The 17391-nt window shown below is 49.6% G+C and overlaps 1 protein-coding gene across 6 annotated transcripts in view; it reads left to right on the top strand.

Moving 5' to 3' along the window:
- The first annotated feature begins 12711 nt into the window (after nt 1-12711).
- Nucleotides 12712-17391, top strand: part of LOC138489239 (pregnancy-specific beta-1-glycoprotein 3-like) — a 222083-nt gene continuing 217403 nt past the window's right edge. For 5 of the 6 annotated variants that reach the window (XM_069616935.1, XM_069616931.1, XM_069616936.1 and 2 more), the window contains exon 1: nt 12712-13004. The gene's annotated coding sequence lies outside the window, so the exon portion shown is untranslated. Of the gene's footprint in view, nt 13005-14602; nt 14719-17391 lie in introns of those variants that run through there. The other variant, XM_069616932.1, reaches the window with a different exon arrangement.

Genomic DNA, 17391 nt, shown 5'->3' with positions numbered 1-17391 from the left:
ACCCTCCAAACTTGTCATAGGTTCTCTGAGACCACTTTTCAAAGCTCTATACCACTCCACTGATTCGACTGTAGACCATTGTCTCCATGTCATCCCACCATAACCTATAAAGTGGACCAATTTCTGATTTCCACGGCATGGCAAGCCTCCTCTTTGCTAATATGCAGGCTAGGTCCATAGGGTTTACCACATGTCTAACCTTCTCAGGGCGGGAATAGATACCAAGTAGGCACTCGGCAGGGGTCCAACTGTATTTACTTATACCAATCTACTCTACCGTCTGTCTTATCTGTTGCCAAAATATATGAACAATCAGACGCTTCCAAAACATATGCAGGACATCTGTAGGCTCAGTGCCACACACTATGGGCAGTTTGGGGATGTCTGTCTATTGAATTTTGCGATTCTATACTGGGGCGTGTAGGTTTTATATAGTACACTTAATTGTGGCAGCCGGAAGCACAATCCCATTGCTTATCACTCAGTTTGCAGCCCATATCTTCTTCCCATAATAACCTGGCCCGCAACACTCTAATACTTGCTCCCAAAATCATATTGTAATATGCCCTGGACACTGGTTTCCAGCCATTGTCCAAATCATACAAAAGGGACAGTGTATCATTGGGTTTGGGTTCCTTCAGCCACACCGGCCATCTGGCCTCTGCAGTTTTGGTTAGCCTCATATATCTAATGATATGATAGGTTTTTTTTTAACGCGCTTAATAACCAGAGGTTTTAAGCACGGACCCGGGGATCAAACCTGTGTTGCCCCGTGTCGTCTTGCTTCCAAGGGGAGCAGGTTGCCCCTGAGCTATCCTCCCGAACTAAGAAATTGCCCTTTATGTAATCCATAATCATCAACTACTTCTGAGCACACATCGTCTTTGAAAACATCCCCCCATGTGACAAGGCCAAGTCCCTCCCACTTCCTGAAAATGTGAACGTCATGTGTATCCAAACTCATACTCGGGGACAAGGGGATCGGCGGGGACTATGCATTTCCCAATCTGAGGATCTTTGTTAATCTATTCCACATTTCACTCCCTAAAAGTAAGAGATCGGGTCTATCTTGTAAGCAATCCACAGGACCACCTTAAGTGCCACCAGCGTTATGGCCCATGCATCATAGTGGCGTCCAGTGTCATATTGTCTGCCAACCACCATGCTATGTACTGTGATTGGGCAGCCAGGTAATATAAGCCAAACCGTGGCAGCTGTACTCCCAAGTCTTCATATCTTAAGCATAACATTGCTAATACCACTCTGGCCCCAGAGGAACCCCTTAATAAGAGAATCCAAGGTCATTGGCAATAATGGATATCCATATCTGGTGCCTCTCAGTATGACCCATTAAGGGGAAATATGTCTACCTCTACAGACTCCACCAACCGGCTCAGAATAAATCAATTTCACCCACCTAGAGAACCCTTCACCAATGCCAAACCTATCTAGCACTGCGCAGATCCATGCAAGTAGAGAGTGTCAAAAGCTTCTATACATCAAGGGAGGCAATCACATATCTAGCGTTATGTGTCCTATCAAGAACGTATTGTAGTCTTCGTAGATTCAACAAAGTCTTCCTTCCAAAAACAAAACCTGTCTGCTCCTGATGTATTAGGGAGCTAAAGACTTGCTTAAGCTGCCCAGCCAATAGTGTGGTAAGAATCTTAACCTCTTGTTTCAACATCGATAATGGTCTGTAAGAGTCACACAAGTATTGTGGCTTCCCAGGTTGTAGCACCGGGACAATTATAGACTCACACATGCTGGTCGGTAGGTGTCCATCTTCGTTAGCCTCCTCATACACATTGAGCAGAGTGGGCACTAAGATAATGCCATATGATTTATAGAATTCAGAGGGCAAATCCATCTCCCCCAGGTGTCCTCCCAATATTTAGGGACATCATTATCCCCCGCAGCTCTTCCTCGGTTACAGGTGCCTCTAACATGGCTGCCTGCTCTTTAGTCACTTAAGAAGGATCCACTTGGGATAATGTAAACTCGAATTCATCAGTGTCAACTGGCTCATGTGCACCATATAGTAACTGATAGTATCTACTGACGATGTTGTTGATTTCAGTTTGGGACCTCCAGGTTTCCCCACATTCATCCATGATATCAGTGATCATATGTCTAGGTCTCTCATTTCTGCAAAGCCACACTAACAATCTGCCTGCCTGACAAGTCTTGGGAGGATAGCTCAGGGGCAACGTACTCGCCTGGGAAGCAAGATGACATGGAGCACCACAGGTTCGATCCCCGGGTCCGCGCTTAGAAACCTCTGGGTATTAAGCACATTATAAATAACCAAGCATATCATATCATATATCCCCTTCATCATGCTTTCGAGACCCATACACACCATAATCACATTTCCTAAGTTGCTCCCATGTCACAATGAATTGTAGTTGAAGTTACATCCAATCAACCTTACTAGACACGAGGGTTCAGTCCTTCTAGGTCTCGTATGTTATCTTCCAACCCACCTAATTCTAACATCAGAGATTTCTGAATGCTCCTGTCTTGGCAATCCCCCCCCTCACAACAACTTTAAATGCTTCCCAGATGGTACCCCACTTATCCACACTCCCAACATTAACTTCAAGATAATGCACGATCGCGTCTTCTAGGCGCCCTTGAAAAATCTCATGCGGCAAGGCATTTGTGAGCAAACGCCATGTCGGAATCGGGATGGCTGTGCCCCTCAACATCCAAGTAATAGTAAGAAGGGAGTGGTTCGGAGAGCATTCTACCAGCATATACTGCCTCTGAAAATTCATTCAGGAACTCCCCCTCTGTGAACTGTTAATCAATTCTAGTGTGAACTCCATGCGGTGCAGAAAAGTACAAGTACATCCCCATTAATCCTCCTCCAAAAATCTATGAGAGAGGTCCACCAACACAGCATTAAGGGTGTTGGCCGCCGTGAGGGTTGCTCACATTTGTGGACTGACCTATCCAGTCTGGAGTTCAACGTACAATCAAAATCAGGCCCTAAATTCAGAATGTCCCTCTGAGATGTGTCAGTCTCCCATACAGTGTGCAATAAAACCCAGAAGCGTCATGATTCGGGGCATATGAGTTCACGGTGCATATCTCCCAATGTTCAACATAGCTCTGTACAACAACCAGCCTACCCTGGTCATCCAATTCAGTTTGGATTAGTTTAAAGGGTACTGGCCCCGGTATCCCCATTAGTACTCACCTTGCATAAGCAGAGTATTTGGAACCGTCCCCAGTCCCACCGCATTTAGCAATATTTCTCTCCAGGTCGTTTCCCACCAAGTGCGTTTCTTGTAGTAGTGCAATTGAAACCTTCTTCCTACGTAAATATGAGCCCATCTGAGGTCTTCTCAAATAAGTAGACAATCCCCCAGCCATTCCATGTGACAACCTTAAAAGTAGCCATTGTGCTCCAGGGCATACCACCTCCCCTATCAATCCGTTCCCACAGATTAATATCCCTTCGCTTAGTGGGCCCCTTCCCACACCAACTCTCATCTGCAGTTACCTTATTAGCCTCCCACATCTCATGAGGCCTCCCCCATCCACAATCGCACTCACTTCCATCCATGTGTGTCATTTTTCTGCCCAGACACATAAACAAACAAAACCCCAAGCTATTACAACAACAGCAACCATTTGGCTCAACTTTATAACACAGTTCATGCCACCCTGCCCTTTGAGAGCGATGCCCCTTCGAATGTCAGCAGGTGTGGGGACCCCACAGTAGCGGTATTCAGACATGGTACCTTCACCTCAAGTTTCTTGGTTGCACATGCCAACCTATGATGAACGAATGAGAGTCCGTACAGTGCCCCTGAGAAAAAGTCAACCTTTAAACAGTGCGAATCCACAGTCTGTGATTCAGCAATTCAGTTCTTCCGTCAATGGCAGGGCTCTCCCTGTTTTTTCATTTATTGCAATCTTGAAGAAGGGAAACGCATTTCAGTCCTTCAAGTGGTCATTGTTACAAGTAGCAGGAACGGATGCAAGGCCACAATCATCCATCCATGCATTTGCTTCTGCAGAGCTTTCAAAAAACAAGGCTTTCTCTCTGTAGATCACCATGAGTTAAGCATGTACTTGAGGCCCAGACAGCCGAGCCTTTCCATAGTTGGGATATACATATTTCTGCGTTTCTAGACCAAAGGAGTATAATCTGGGTAGATCGCCAGTAGTGATGATCCACGTCTTATAGATTTGCCTTCTCTGGAGAGTTTAAGAATCACTTCTCGATCTCTGAAATTGAGGGCCTTTGTGATGATGGGCCTAGAGGGGGCCTCCGGCGGCGCTCGGTGCATCAGCTATCGATGCACCCTTTCAATTGTGAACGCCTGACATCGTTTTCCAGGCCCAATATCCTGCAGGAGCATATTTTCAATTTAGAGCATGGGCTCACTCCCCTCTTCCGCTTCCGGGAGCCCCATAATGCGACCATTGTTTCGTCGTGATCTCTCCTCTGCATCCTAAACCCGCTGTTCCAAAACCCTATTTCTGAACATTAATTCCTCCATCGCTGTCTTCAGAGCTTTTGTTGTATCCAGAGTGGTGGATATCTGCTCCTCTGTGTTGGTGATACATCTTAACCTCAATTGATTGACATGAATTTTTACTTCATCAATCTTGTATTCAATTGGCGTGCGAAGCACAGTAATTGCTGCCAACACCTTATCTTCCTGGGCTGAAGGGCAAGTGTCCTTCTTTTCTGTCTACCCTCCTTCCGTGGGTAACAGGGGGTCCTTCTGCACTCCTCTGGATGCAAAAGAATCCATACTGGACATCTTCTGGCCCACTTTAGTTTTCAGGACCGGCAGTGGTGTGGCGCGGCTTACTTTGACCCAGTCTTCACGGCACTCACCCATGCACATAGCACTCGCTTAGATTATCTTATGGCGGTAGCTCTTCTGTACTACTCAAGGATAATCACACCAGACGTCTCAGGGTTCAATCCCCTCTGATCAGAGAACTCTTTCACCCTGGCCCCCTCAGGCACCTAGAGTTCTGTGCCCGCGTACCTCCTAAAACCTCCAGTGTCCGCCACCGAGCTCCCCCCCAGCAGGCCCCATACCAGCAGCAGGACGCAATCACCAGGCTCTCCACTCCATGCTCCAATCGCGAGGGTCACCTCTTCTCGGTGCAACAAGCAATGGCACCTTACCGTGCTCTGCTCACAGCGTGGCCCATCACAGTTGTATCCCTCCTCGGGCACACTCCTCAATCCCCAACTTTGGATCGCCAGGTGGGGAGCCCGGCAGGATCTCCTGCAGCGGACCGCTACACCACAGGTGCTGTGGCGCTCAGCTGGCTCTAGTCTGCCTCGCTACGTTAACTGGTGGCATAAGCTGAGGAGAAAGAGATGGCAACTATACATGTTGGTTTGGACTAATGATAGCTGATTCTTTGGGTAGTGTTGGCAATAAAAGGCTGTGGGTAAATCAAAAAACATGATTATAACTTTATTCATAAAATGTACTCATGTATAAACAAAGTCTCATCTCTGTTGTACTTTTGGGCACATGGGCCATTTGTTGTCCCCATGGCCCCTGTCACCATCTTCTTCCCACGACTGTGTGACAACGTGCGTTGTCTTGTCTTCTTCCCGTTGTATGTATCGTTCTTCCTTCTTCCTTAGCAGTGGGTGGGATCGGGTGAAGAAAAGCCAGTCTCCTGCGTTTGCAGGATGACTTTGCTTGCGCTCCGTTCAGAGTGCTGAACAAGCTGGAGAGCAGCTCCCTTTGGCCCTCCTTATATTCGCACAATGTGGCCTGAGGCCATGCATATTGTCCTGGCTTGGCAACCCAAACTGGCTGGCTGGTACCGACAGTTATTCACACCTCTGTGTTCTTTCCTTTGCATCTTTTGCGTTCTTTCATTTGTTCTTATCTACTTTTCCTTCAGCCTAGCCTAGCTGCTAATTGCTAACCCCACCCCTGGCTCTGTGTTATGGCCCTTCCTTTCTTGCTCTCTTGTGTGAACATTGTCTTCTGGTCTGGGTCTTATGTTGCCACAGCGCTGTCTTCACACTATGTGAGCAGAGGCGGGCGATGGAAAAGGGGGAAGGGAGGTGATTCCCTTCTCCTTGATTTCTGTGATTATATTACATTTTGTATGTACCGTGTTTGCCCCTTTTGCCCTAGCTTACGGTCCCCTGCCCTCTAGCTGCATTATGTCCCCCATTCCGCGGCACAGTCAATCCTGCAGGGGGCACATTGTGTTCCGCAAATCTATATAAAAAAACCAGCAGATCGTAATAGACAGCCCTATACCACGGTTAAGGATCTAATGCAGGAGCGGTCTCGGGAGCTCCAAGCAGTCACTGACTCACAGCATCGCGGCAAGCCACGCCCCACAGCAAATACCATATATCAAAGCAGAAATAGATGGGGCAGTTAATTTGACTTTATTCTACAAATCTTGTAACGTGGGTGAAGATGCGATATGGAGGGTAGAGTGGAGGTTGTTACCGAATTGCCAGATATTGGGCCTCATTACGAGATTCGTGGTAATGGAAAAACGATGGCGGTAAGGGAATACCAGCACCGCTTACCGCTCCGGCCTATTATGAGTAGACATCCCGGTACCAGCGCCACCACTGAGACCGTGCCCCTCCGTACTGGCATGTGCGCAGGCACGCGCCCCTTCGGGCCGGCAATACCGGGATGCCACTAACAGGAGGACATCACAAGTCATGCAGACATGCACCTACCGGCATCTCGAAGGCGGTAATTAGGGATACCGCGATGCCGGCATTACTGGCATCGCGGATCACCCGCTAATAGCAATGTGCTGTGTTCCCAACTGCCACAGGTACACACAATCAGCACAGGTGGAGGCAATGGAGTGTGGCCCAGCACAAAAGGAGCACACCCACACACCACACCCCTTCCCACACCAAAATGATCCCACTTGCTGTTGCGATATTGGGGCTGGAGGACATGCTTGCATTGCTACTCCATGAGCAACAACCACAACAGGCACTACAGAGGAGACAAAGGAGGAGAAGGAGGGTGAGACAGGCCCAGCAAGTCCCACCAGTGCAGCCAGTGGTACCACGCAGGCAGCCACCAATCCCTCGCATCAGAGCCAGTCCTTTCAACCTAACCCCTGTACCGCTTGGACCGGGACACCATCACCACCATTGTGGACATGATACACGACGACGTTGTTAGCCTGATTGAAATTCGCACCGCCATCCCCCCTCTACTGAAGGTAGTGTCTGTGCTCCACTCCTTGGCCACAGGCACATACCAACACACAGTGGGGCAGATGCATGGCATATCACAACCTTTTTTTCTACGCATGCTGAACCAAGTGCTGGATGCCCTCCTGAAGCACGCAAGCGACTACATATCTCTACCACGGACTGCTCAGGAGATCCTTGACACTAAAATTGGCTTCCAAGCACTGGCAGGCATGCCCAATTGTATTGGTGCCCTCGACTGCACCCATGTGGAATTGGTGGTCCCACATGTCATGGAGGTGGCGTACCGCAATCGTAAGCTATACCACTCCATCAATGTGCAGATGGTATGTGACTCCAGCAAGTTGATCACACATTGCTGTGCCCGATTTCCTGGATCAACTCATGATTCAATGGTCCTGCGGAACTCCACGATACACACTACATGGGGCAACATGCTGGACAACGTGCCTGGCTGCTCGGTAAGTTGCATGACAGGCACATGGCAGTGTGATGGGGGGGGGAGAGATGCACACACCACCTGGGTGATATTGGCGTGGTGACTGGACAATGCCCATACTTCAAAACACAGTGCCCAAAACATCCCAACCTGAACATGACACCTAAATCTCATAGAAATGATGGATGCTGCACACCAATGCCAATATGCCAGACTTACCAGCCCACATCCCTCAACACGTCCACTGCACATCATCAGACCGTACCCTCTGTAACACAATTCAGCCACATGCAGTGAGTATACATATTGTAGATGACCGCAGCAAAGCACAACACAGGACATGCATCCATGAGTGCGCACAAATCAATCCCACCAAGGGAATACACTGATTGTCACCGGCCCACCACCACAGCAGCACTGCATGTCACCATGGGAATAATAACCGATGAATGACAAATCATGATGAAACTTGTGCCAATGCTGCTTGTAAAAATACATACGAATCACTCAACGTCACCTACATGATTGCAAATACAGCGGTAGGCATCCACAGTACATGACCACCAGCATGGAAGTGGACACCCTGCATCATCTGGACAACGCAACCCACACCTGTAGACCATGGAACAGCACACATTGTGGCAAATAAACATGTGTGCAGACATCCAGGGACATGTGCATGTCAACTCCAAATATCTGCAGGCATGAGAGTGATAAGTACAGGTGTCATGGTAGCAATTGACTCACACATACCTCATTTTGCTCCCATGCAGGTGATGCTGGCTATCTCTTGAAGCTGTGGCTCCTCACCCCTGTTTGGAACCCGCAGAACAGGCACGAAGAGGACTACAATTGGGCCCATACGCATACCTGTGCTGTGATCGAGCATACCTTTGGCCAGTTGAAGGCATGGTTTCGCTGCAGGTCGGGTGGGGCACTCCTGTACGGGCATGAGAAGGTGGGCAAGATCATCATGGTATGTGCCATGCTGCACAACATGTGCATCCAACGGAACGTGCCTCTGCTGCCTGACATTGACCAGCAACCACCAGGTGAGGATGAAGATGATGAAGGAGAAGAGGTTGCACATCAGCCAGGTGGCGATGCACATGAGGGACGTGCTGTGCGCCAGTCTGTGATAGGTCAATTTTTCTAAGACACATGGATGCAGAGGGTGCCATGGATGTGGGACTCTGGGAACTGGGTCTGGGGGTACATGGACACTCTGTACTGTAAACCAATAAATCACACACACCCAATAAGCAATGTCCAGTCATGTGTTTTTTTGTACACAACGGGTGTATTGGACAGGTGATATATACATACTGCTTGACGAGCTCTGTGAGCTCCTGCTGCCGGCCCTCCATTTGGGCCATGCACCACTCTCCATCCCGGATGCCTGTGGAGGTGGACGGGACATCTGCTGAGGGACTCAATGCAGGTCTGTCCTCTGGGGGAGCTCCAGACCTCTTGAATTACCTCTCCTCCTGACTGGTCCAGTGGAGTGCTATCTGAGGTGCTCAGTGGGGTGTGCTGGGGAGTTTGCTCGGGGCTCGGTGTGTGTACCCCATCCATGGACAGGTTGTCATCTTCAGGTAGGCATGCCTCAACCTGGCATTGTCCTTTGTCTCCACTCTGGAGTGCTGTGGCAGCTACCTCCCCTATGGAGCTGTTTGCGGCTGACAGGGTCCCGTGTGACATTGCCTCAGGATCAGTGGATTGCACCTGTGTTCCTTCTAGTGGTTTTACGGCAGTTCTTTGACGCCCCTGTGCCTTGGCATCTTGTATTGGTTTTGGTTTGGGTGGCAGTTGTTGCTTGCTAGTGGCCTTTGATGTGGATGGCCCGGTGCCATCATCCCTGGCCCTGAACCTTTTAGATGGTGTCCTGGCCTGTGCCGCAGTATCGTCACCATCGCTGTCGGAATCTGTGCTTGTGGGGGACCGAGAGAGGCACGGCATCAGTGATGGTTGTACATGCATCATGCATACATTGGTATTAGTGTAGTTGTATGCATGTGATGATTTGCTGTCTTGGAGTTGTGGCATACAGGTTGCTTGCTATATGGGGGGTTATTCAGGCATACGTCAGGTTCTCACATGTGTGAGGTGGTGTATGCTGTGTGACATGCCTTTGTGTTGTGGACTGCGTGCAGTGTGACACATGGCGTTTAGCTGTTTGTGGGGTGTGTTTCAGGTATGGCATTGGCATGCTGCATGCATGTTGATGTGACAGTGCTGGGGACAGCATCTAGACAGGGATGTGTCCATGTGTGTGTGAGGGCCCATGCATTGGTTTATGTCACTGTCACATTTGTAGGCTATCATCATGCTTTGGTTTCCAGTGGTTTGTGTGGACACTCACCTCCATCTGCCGATGACGGTACTCCACGATCCATGTCTCCGACTCCCTCAATGGCCTCCATGCCGGTGGTACTGGCACATGAGTCCTCCCATCTGGTGAGCTTGGTGGGGGAGTGGGCCCCACTGCCTGTTGCTAGACCCTGGCTCCGATTGGCCCATAGAATGTTCCTCACAAAGAGGTGTAGGTCATCACACCGCTTTTTCATGTCTTTGACCGTGCAGGCGGTGGTGCCGACCGCACTGACCTTTCTGGCCACTTCCTCTCATATCTCCTTTTCCTTGATCTGAGCAGGTCACCTGAGGTCTGCTGCGAAGACCACATCAGCATTCTGGGCCAGAGTGTCGGCCAACATATTCAATTCGTCTTCAGAGAAGCACACCTTGCGTTGACGGGAGGCACCTTTCCTGATGGCCTTTGGCATCCTGGTGGTGATGTATGTGGTGGTTTGGCGATCCAGGTCCTGTGTGTGGAGGGTTGCAATGGATTGTGTTTTTCAAAATGGCCGCCATTGGATTTCCCGTTCCGGCGTGATGCTGTTACTTCCGGTTCCGGTTTTGCCAGGCCCGGTATTTAGGGGTGGACGGAGGCGGAGGTGTCAGCGCATTACATGATGCCGCTAATGGGGTTTTGCGGGTCATTTACAGCATGCCGGTACGGACTTTGCCGGCATGCTGGTACGCACGTGCACGCATTCTCGTAATCGGCCTCTGTTAGCGGCGTCAGTGCTACTAGGACGCGGTATTGCCTCCATGCCGGTAAGGATTGGTTTTTACTGCGAATCTCGTAATGAGGCCCATTGTGTCAATCTCTTCCAGGAGGGATGATAGGTCACCATGCGAGAAGATAAATGGCAAGCAGCTGTCTACCATTAATAAAATGTGCTTCTCCATGGCTAATTGGGGACATTTTGGTTTGCTTCCTGATGTTTGTGCTAGTTCAGGCCAGATGTAATTTGATCTTTATTTCTTTTGCTCAACTTAGTTTTTGAACAAACTGGGGGCCTTTGCAGCCAGTTGTACTCCGAATATTTCATCCCGATCATACTGGTGGTATTCCCTATCCCCAACAGATGCCAGAGAACGGAGCGCTGTGAATCAAAATCCATTACCTGTGGTAAAGGGGTGGTGACATGAGCAGGTAGGTTGAGCTTTTCACGAGAAAGTCTGACCCTAATGTAACCGGAGTCATCGCCCCTGTATTGAGGAATGCAGCTTGGGACTATGACCGATAGTAGATATAAGGCCCACCAGAGCTGCAGAGGTCTGTTTGTCCACCCACTCCAATGGATCCTCCAGCAATTCCTCCACCATGTCACAGTAATTTGGCACAGATTTGCTCCTCAGTTCATACCTCCTGGTGCAAGTTTTTATTCTCACCAAAAAAGGACATGCAGCAGAAAATGTGGTTGGTCTTTCAATGTGATTATATATAGAGAAAGATGTAATTAAACAATTATTTTGTCCCGTATCGTCAGTACTCACCTGCTCCCGTCCACCACAAACGGCAGACACTCTGCAGCTCTGAGCTGCGCTCCGCGCTGGCTCGTGGAATTTACTTATTGGGCTGCGTCTGAGGTGAGAAGGCTTCAGAAACAGCCAAAGCTGCTCATTCAGACGCCACTTATTCATACTTGCCAACATGACCCATTTCAATCTGTAGATGCTTATCCAGTCCTGGTTTTTTCCTTTGTATTCTGGGACCTGTAGTTCCACTTTTCCCATTATTGCACAGGGGTTCCCTTCAGCAATCAGCAGAAGCGCTCCTGACACCAACTGCAGGAATGTCCTTCACTCGCGCTTCTCCCTCTTATCTTTTATTCTCTTGCGGGACCATACATCTAGGAATGCAGGTGTTAAAGCCACATGTATTGGTATGGATTGCCAGTATGGTTTAGGCTTATCTTGTATGTGATCATTGGCAGAGAAGGTTCCGTGGAGATATTTTTCATAATATTACATTGGCCTCCATTCTGGACCTTTGGTTATTTTATGTTATTGCAATTTCTAAAGGGCACAGGTGGATTATTTGACATGAAGGAGCAAAGAGAAATCAAAGTTTACCACCAAGAGAGTGTCCGAAAGCCTCAGACAAGGCAGGTTTTTAAGGCTCAGCAAAAGCAATACATATTGGGGATCAACACAGAGAGCAATTTTAACTTGACCATCTGTTATCTGTGCTATAAACAAATAATGATGACATTATATATTTACATCAAAAGAAACATTGGGAAAAGAGCCTCCAACACAGTGCCAACTTTATTCCAGTTGAAAAGCCTTAGTGGGGTTGCAACACATACTTGCTACTCATGCATAAAGCACAATTTACTGGAACTCAGCCAAACCCAGAGCACTGCCTTCCCCACGGAATACCCATTCAAGGGTGAAGGCCTAGCTCTTAGAAGCGGGCTGCTCATTGCCCGTCCATCAGAAGTGCTACAGCGACATACAACTCATGAACCTGGTGGATGTGTTCACACTGGGCCAGGTCCTGCACCCAGCAGGTCACAGGAAATGCCCTTGAATAGTTCATGTTTGCAAACTAAGGGTGGAAGGGACAGGCATTGAGGTCGCGTGGAGACTTGACGAGGACGAGAGCAAGAAACCCAGTAAAGGGAAGGGGTTTGGGGAGTGATTGCACCACAGTAGCGGTCTTCCTCTTTGTGATCGGAAACCGCTCATTTTGCAGAAGTCGCCCTCGTCGTCCACGCTCTCTTTTCATAGGAGCCCTGAAAGGACGCACCCAGATCCTGTACCTGGGAGGCTCTGTTGAGCTCTGACCTCTGACCTCCCGTATTCATGAACAGATGCTGCAAGTTGGGGAACCCTCCAATATCAGCTTGTGAGCGATTGGACAAGAGCTGTATATCAAGGCTGGAGCCCCACCCAACTAGCTTCTGAAGACTGGGTGACATCCTAGTGTCCCGAAGGTCCCCTGTGGCAGAGGTGTCAGCCAAGAGACTGACAGGTTCAAAGAAACGCCCTCAACCGGGAAAATAACAAGTAAGTGACAAAGCCACACTCAACATAGACAAGGGGGTCAGGCAACTGGCAGACATTTTTTACTGTGGATGACGCAGAGGTCAGGCAAGTGACATACCTCCATTAATTCAGGAGAAGCAACAGGTGCAAAATGAGTGACCAGGAATGGACAGGGTAAGTGAAATGACAAAGATGATTTCAACCAGGATGAAGACAAGGGCAGGTAACTGACAGAGCCACTGTGAACCAGGGGATAGTGGGAAATGTGGTCAGGATTGTGTTCTCAGCCAGGAGACGAGATGGGGTTGGAAAAGTGACATATGTGTCAACCAGAGAGCACGTGGCAGTGCTGCTCTTAACAAGGAGATTAGACAGAAACAGCCATGTGACAGTGCAACACTCAGCATGATAGGAGAACAGGACAAGTTAAGTGACAGAGCTCACAGCACCCAGGGGATTTGGTAAGTGGCATAATCCCTGTCGGACAGGAGAACAGGCAAGGGGTCTGGGATTGCAAGCAACAGGGCTGCTTGCACCCTGGCCCATGGACAGGGTCAAAGAAATGACAGAGCTTCTCTCTGCATGATAGGCGAACAGGCCAAGTTAAGTGACAGAGCTCACAGCACCCAGGGGATTTGGTAAGTGGCATAATCCCTGTCGGACAGGAGAACAGGCAAGGGGTCTGGGACTGCAAGCAACAGGGCTGCTTTCACCCTGGCCCATAGACGGGGTCAAATAAATGACAGAGCCACTCTCTGCATGATAGGAGAACAGGCCAAGTTAAGTGACCGAGCTCACAGCATCCAGAGGATTTGGTAAATGGCATAATCCCTGTCAGGCAGGAGAACAGGCAAGGGGTCTGGGACTGCAAGCAACAAGGCTGCTTTCACCCTGGCCCATAGACAGGGTCAAGGAAATGACAGAGCCACTCTCTGCATGATAGGAGAACAGGCCAAGTTAAGTGACCGAGCTCACAGCATCCAGAGGATTTGGTAAATGGCATAATCCCTGTCAGGCAGGAGAACAGGCAAGGGATCTGGGACTGCAAGCAACAGGGCTGCTTTCACCCTGGCCCATAGACGGGGTCAAATAAATGACAGAGCCACTCTCTGCATGATAGGAGAACAGGCCAAGTTAAGTGACCGAGCTCACAGCATCCAGAGGATTTGGTAAATGGCATAATCCCTGTCAGGCAGGAGAACAGGCAAGGGGTCTGGGACTGCAAGCAACAAGGCTGCTTTCACCCTGGCCCATAGACAGGGTCAAGGAAATGACAGAGCCACTCTCTGCATGATAGGAGAACAGGCCAAGTTAAGTGACCGAGCTCACAGCATCCAGAGGATTTGGTAAATGGCATAATCCCTGTCAGGCAGGAGAATAGGCAAGGGATCTGGGACTGCAAGCAACAGGGCTGCTTTGAACCGGGGCCATAGACAGGGTCAGAGAAAGGACAGAGCCACTCTCAGCATGCTAAGGGCGGAGGAAAAAGAAGCTGGCCACGGACCTGTGTTGCCCTGGGCAAGAGCCTAGGTTCGAGCACTTCCCCGCCACAGTCACTACACAGTGCAGGTTCAGGCGAGCGACAGAGCTTCGCCAACTGCACATGATGTCGGTATAAGAAAAGTGCCAGGCATCCTGGTGGCATGTAGCATAAAGTGACAGAGCCACCCTTCTCTAGCGTCTGGAAAGTGACATGACAGAACCGTTCTGAGCCAGGAGAAGAGGCGTGGGTCGGGTAAGTGACAGGGTTGCTCTGAACCCAGAGACAGAGACCTCCGGGGAAATGTCAGACAGACAAGGTGAGTGACATGCCTGTGTCAGTCTGGAGACGGACAGGGATAGGCGTCTTGATCTCCCTGTTCCCAAAGCAGAAAGGTTGCAGCTCGGCTGCATCTGCTTCCCTCCAGTCTCTTAGGCTTAGCCTAACGCGTTATATTGGTGTTCAGTCGAGTATTAACCACATCCACCTTTGGCAGCCAAGAGAAGCACAGAGGGAGGAAGAGATTTGCTGAAGGTCACACAACTTTGGTCATTTGGAGAAGGTGGGATTGGAACCAAGTGCATCTGGTTCTAAAGTTGCCAAACAACCCACTAGACCTCTGTGTTCCTCTCCATCGTTTCCCATCCCCTGTCACTCCCTTCCCCTCTTTCTTTCTCTATCTTCTTCCCAGCCATTCTCCTGTGGTGTGTTGGAGGGTGCTGTTGGAATGCGAGCATTAGCCTGCAAGTGTATGTGTGTATGTGTGTATGGGATGTGCAAATCTCGCTGGAAAGCATAGGGGGTCAACCCGGGGGACTACAAGTAACAGCCATGGATAGCTGAGGCGAATAAGAGGGGCACTGGTGGGGGGAGAATTATAGCTGAGTAGAACATTGACCGACTGACGAGATGCTCTTTGAAGACTACGGTATTGAGATCCTTCCTGAAGTGTAGGGTCTTGGGGTCCATTCTTCTCTGCACTGGTCACCTGTTCCTGACGCAGAGAGGAAGAGGTCTCTTGCCTGTTCCTTGTTTACAGCATGGCACTGCTGTGGCTGCATGGGGAGTGCTGGGTACGGATGCAAGGTGGTGTGGGTGCCTCCAAGGGGTGGAGGCTGCATTGCATGTGTGTGTGTGGTGGTGCTGGACATTCGCCGGGCATATCTGGAGTGTGGTGCAGGTGGTTAGATGGTGGGTAGAGATGTGCTTGCGGGGCTCTTCTTGGGGGTGTGGATGTACCTGTGAATAGGGGGGAGAGGGCGAATGTCAGAGCCATACAAACTCCACGCTGCCTGATTTCCATGTATTGCTCATCCTGCAGGTAATTACTAGGGCTAATCCAGATTGGGTTTTTATCAACAATATCAAGTACATTTTATATTGCCAACCCCCACCTGATCTCATCATTGATAATCCCCAGTTGATCATTAAAGCACCTTTCCCAGTGTAACTATCTCTGCCCGATGGTCATTATTGCTAAGCCCCCGCCTTTAGCCATTATTGCCGACCTCCCGAGCCTTGAGTCATTATTGCCGACCTCCTGCGCCTTGAGTCATTATTTCCGACCTCCCGCGCCTTGAGTCATTATTGCTGACCTCCCGCGCCTTGAGTCATTATTGCTAAGCCCCCGCCTTTAGTCATTATTGCCGACCTCCCGAGCCTTGAGTCATTATTGCCGACCTCCTGCGCCTTGAGTCATTATTGCTGACCTCCCGCGCCTTGAGTCATTATTGCTTAGCGCCTCGCCTTGAGTCATTATTGCTGACCTTATGTGCCTTGAGTCATTATTGCTGACCTCCTGCGCCTTTAGTCATTATTACCGACCTCCCACGCCTTTAGTCATTATTGCTGACCTCCGACGCCTTTAGTCATTATTGCCGACCTCCCGCGCCTTGAGTCATTACTGCCGACCTCCCGCGCCTTTAGTCATTATTGCTGACCTCCCGCGCCTTTAGTCATTATTGTCGACCTCCCGCGCCTTTAGTCATTACTGCTGACCTCCCACGCCTTTAGTCATTATTGCCGACCTCCCGTGCCTTTAGTCATTATTGCCGACCTCCTGCACCTTTAGTCATTATTGCCGACCTCCTGCGCCTTTAGTCATTACTGCTGACCTCCCGCGCCTTTAGTCATTACTGCTGACCTCCCACGCCTTTAGTCATTATTACTGACCTTCTGCGCCTTGAGTCATTATTGCTGAACTCCCGCCTGCTTGCACGATGGTCATTATTGCTAAGCCCGTGCCTTTAGTCATTATTGCTCAGCCTCCGCCTTGAGTCATTATTGCTGACCTCCTGCCTGCTTGCACAATGGTCATTATTGCTAAGCCCTCGCCTTGAGTCATTATTGCTGACCTCCCGCCTGCCTGCACGATGGTCATTATTGCTAAGCCCGTGCCTTTAGTTATTATTGCTCAGCCTCCGCCTTGAGTCATTATTGCTGACCTCCCGCCTGCTTGCACAATGGTCATTATTGCTAAGCCCTCGCCTTGAGTCATTATTGCTGACCTCCCACCTGCTTGCACGATGGTCATTATTGCTAAGCCCGTGCCTTGAGCCATTATTGCTGACCCCCCGTCTGCTTGCACGATGGTCATTATTGCTAAGCCCGTGCCTTGAGTCATTATTGCTCAGCCCCCGCCTTGAGTCATTATTGCTGACCTCCCGCCTGCTTGCACGATGGTCATTATTGCTAAGCCTGTGCCTTTAGTCATTATTGCTCAGCCTCCGCCTTGAGTCATTATTGCTGACCTCCCACCTACTTGCACGATGGTCATTATTGCTAAGCCGTGCCTTGAGTCATTATTGCTCAGCCCCCGCCTTGAGTCATTATTGCTGATCTCCTGTCTGCTTGCACGATGGTCATTATTGCTAAGCCCGTGCCTTGAGTCATTATTGCTCAGCCCCCGCCTTGAGTCATTATTGCTGA

The sequence above is a fragment of the Ambystoma mexicanum genome, chromosome 9, assembly GCF_040938575.1.
Source record: "Ambystoma mexicanum isolate Mex_15411 chromosome 9, UKY_AmexF1_1, whole genome shotgun sequence".
NCBI lineage: Eukaryota > Metazoa > Chordata > Amphibia > Caudata > Ambystomatidae > Ambystoma > Ambystoma mexicanum.
This window is presented reverse-complemented; position numbering and strand designations above follow the sequence as displayed.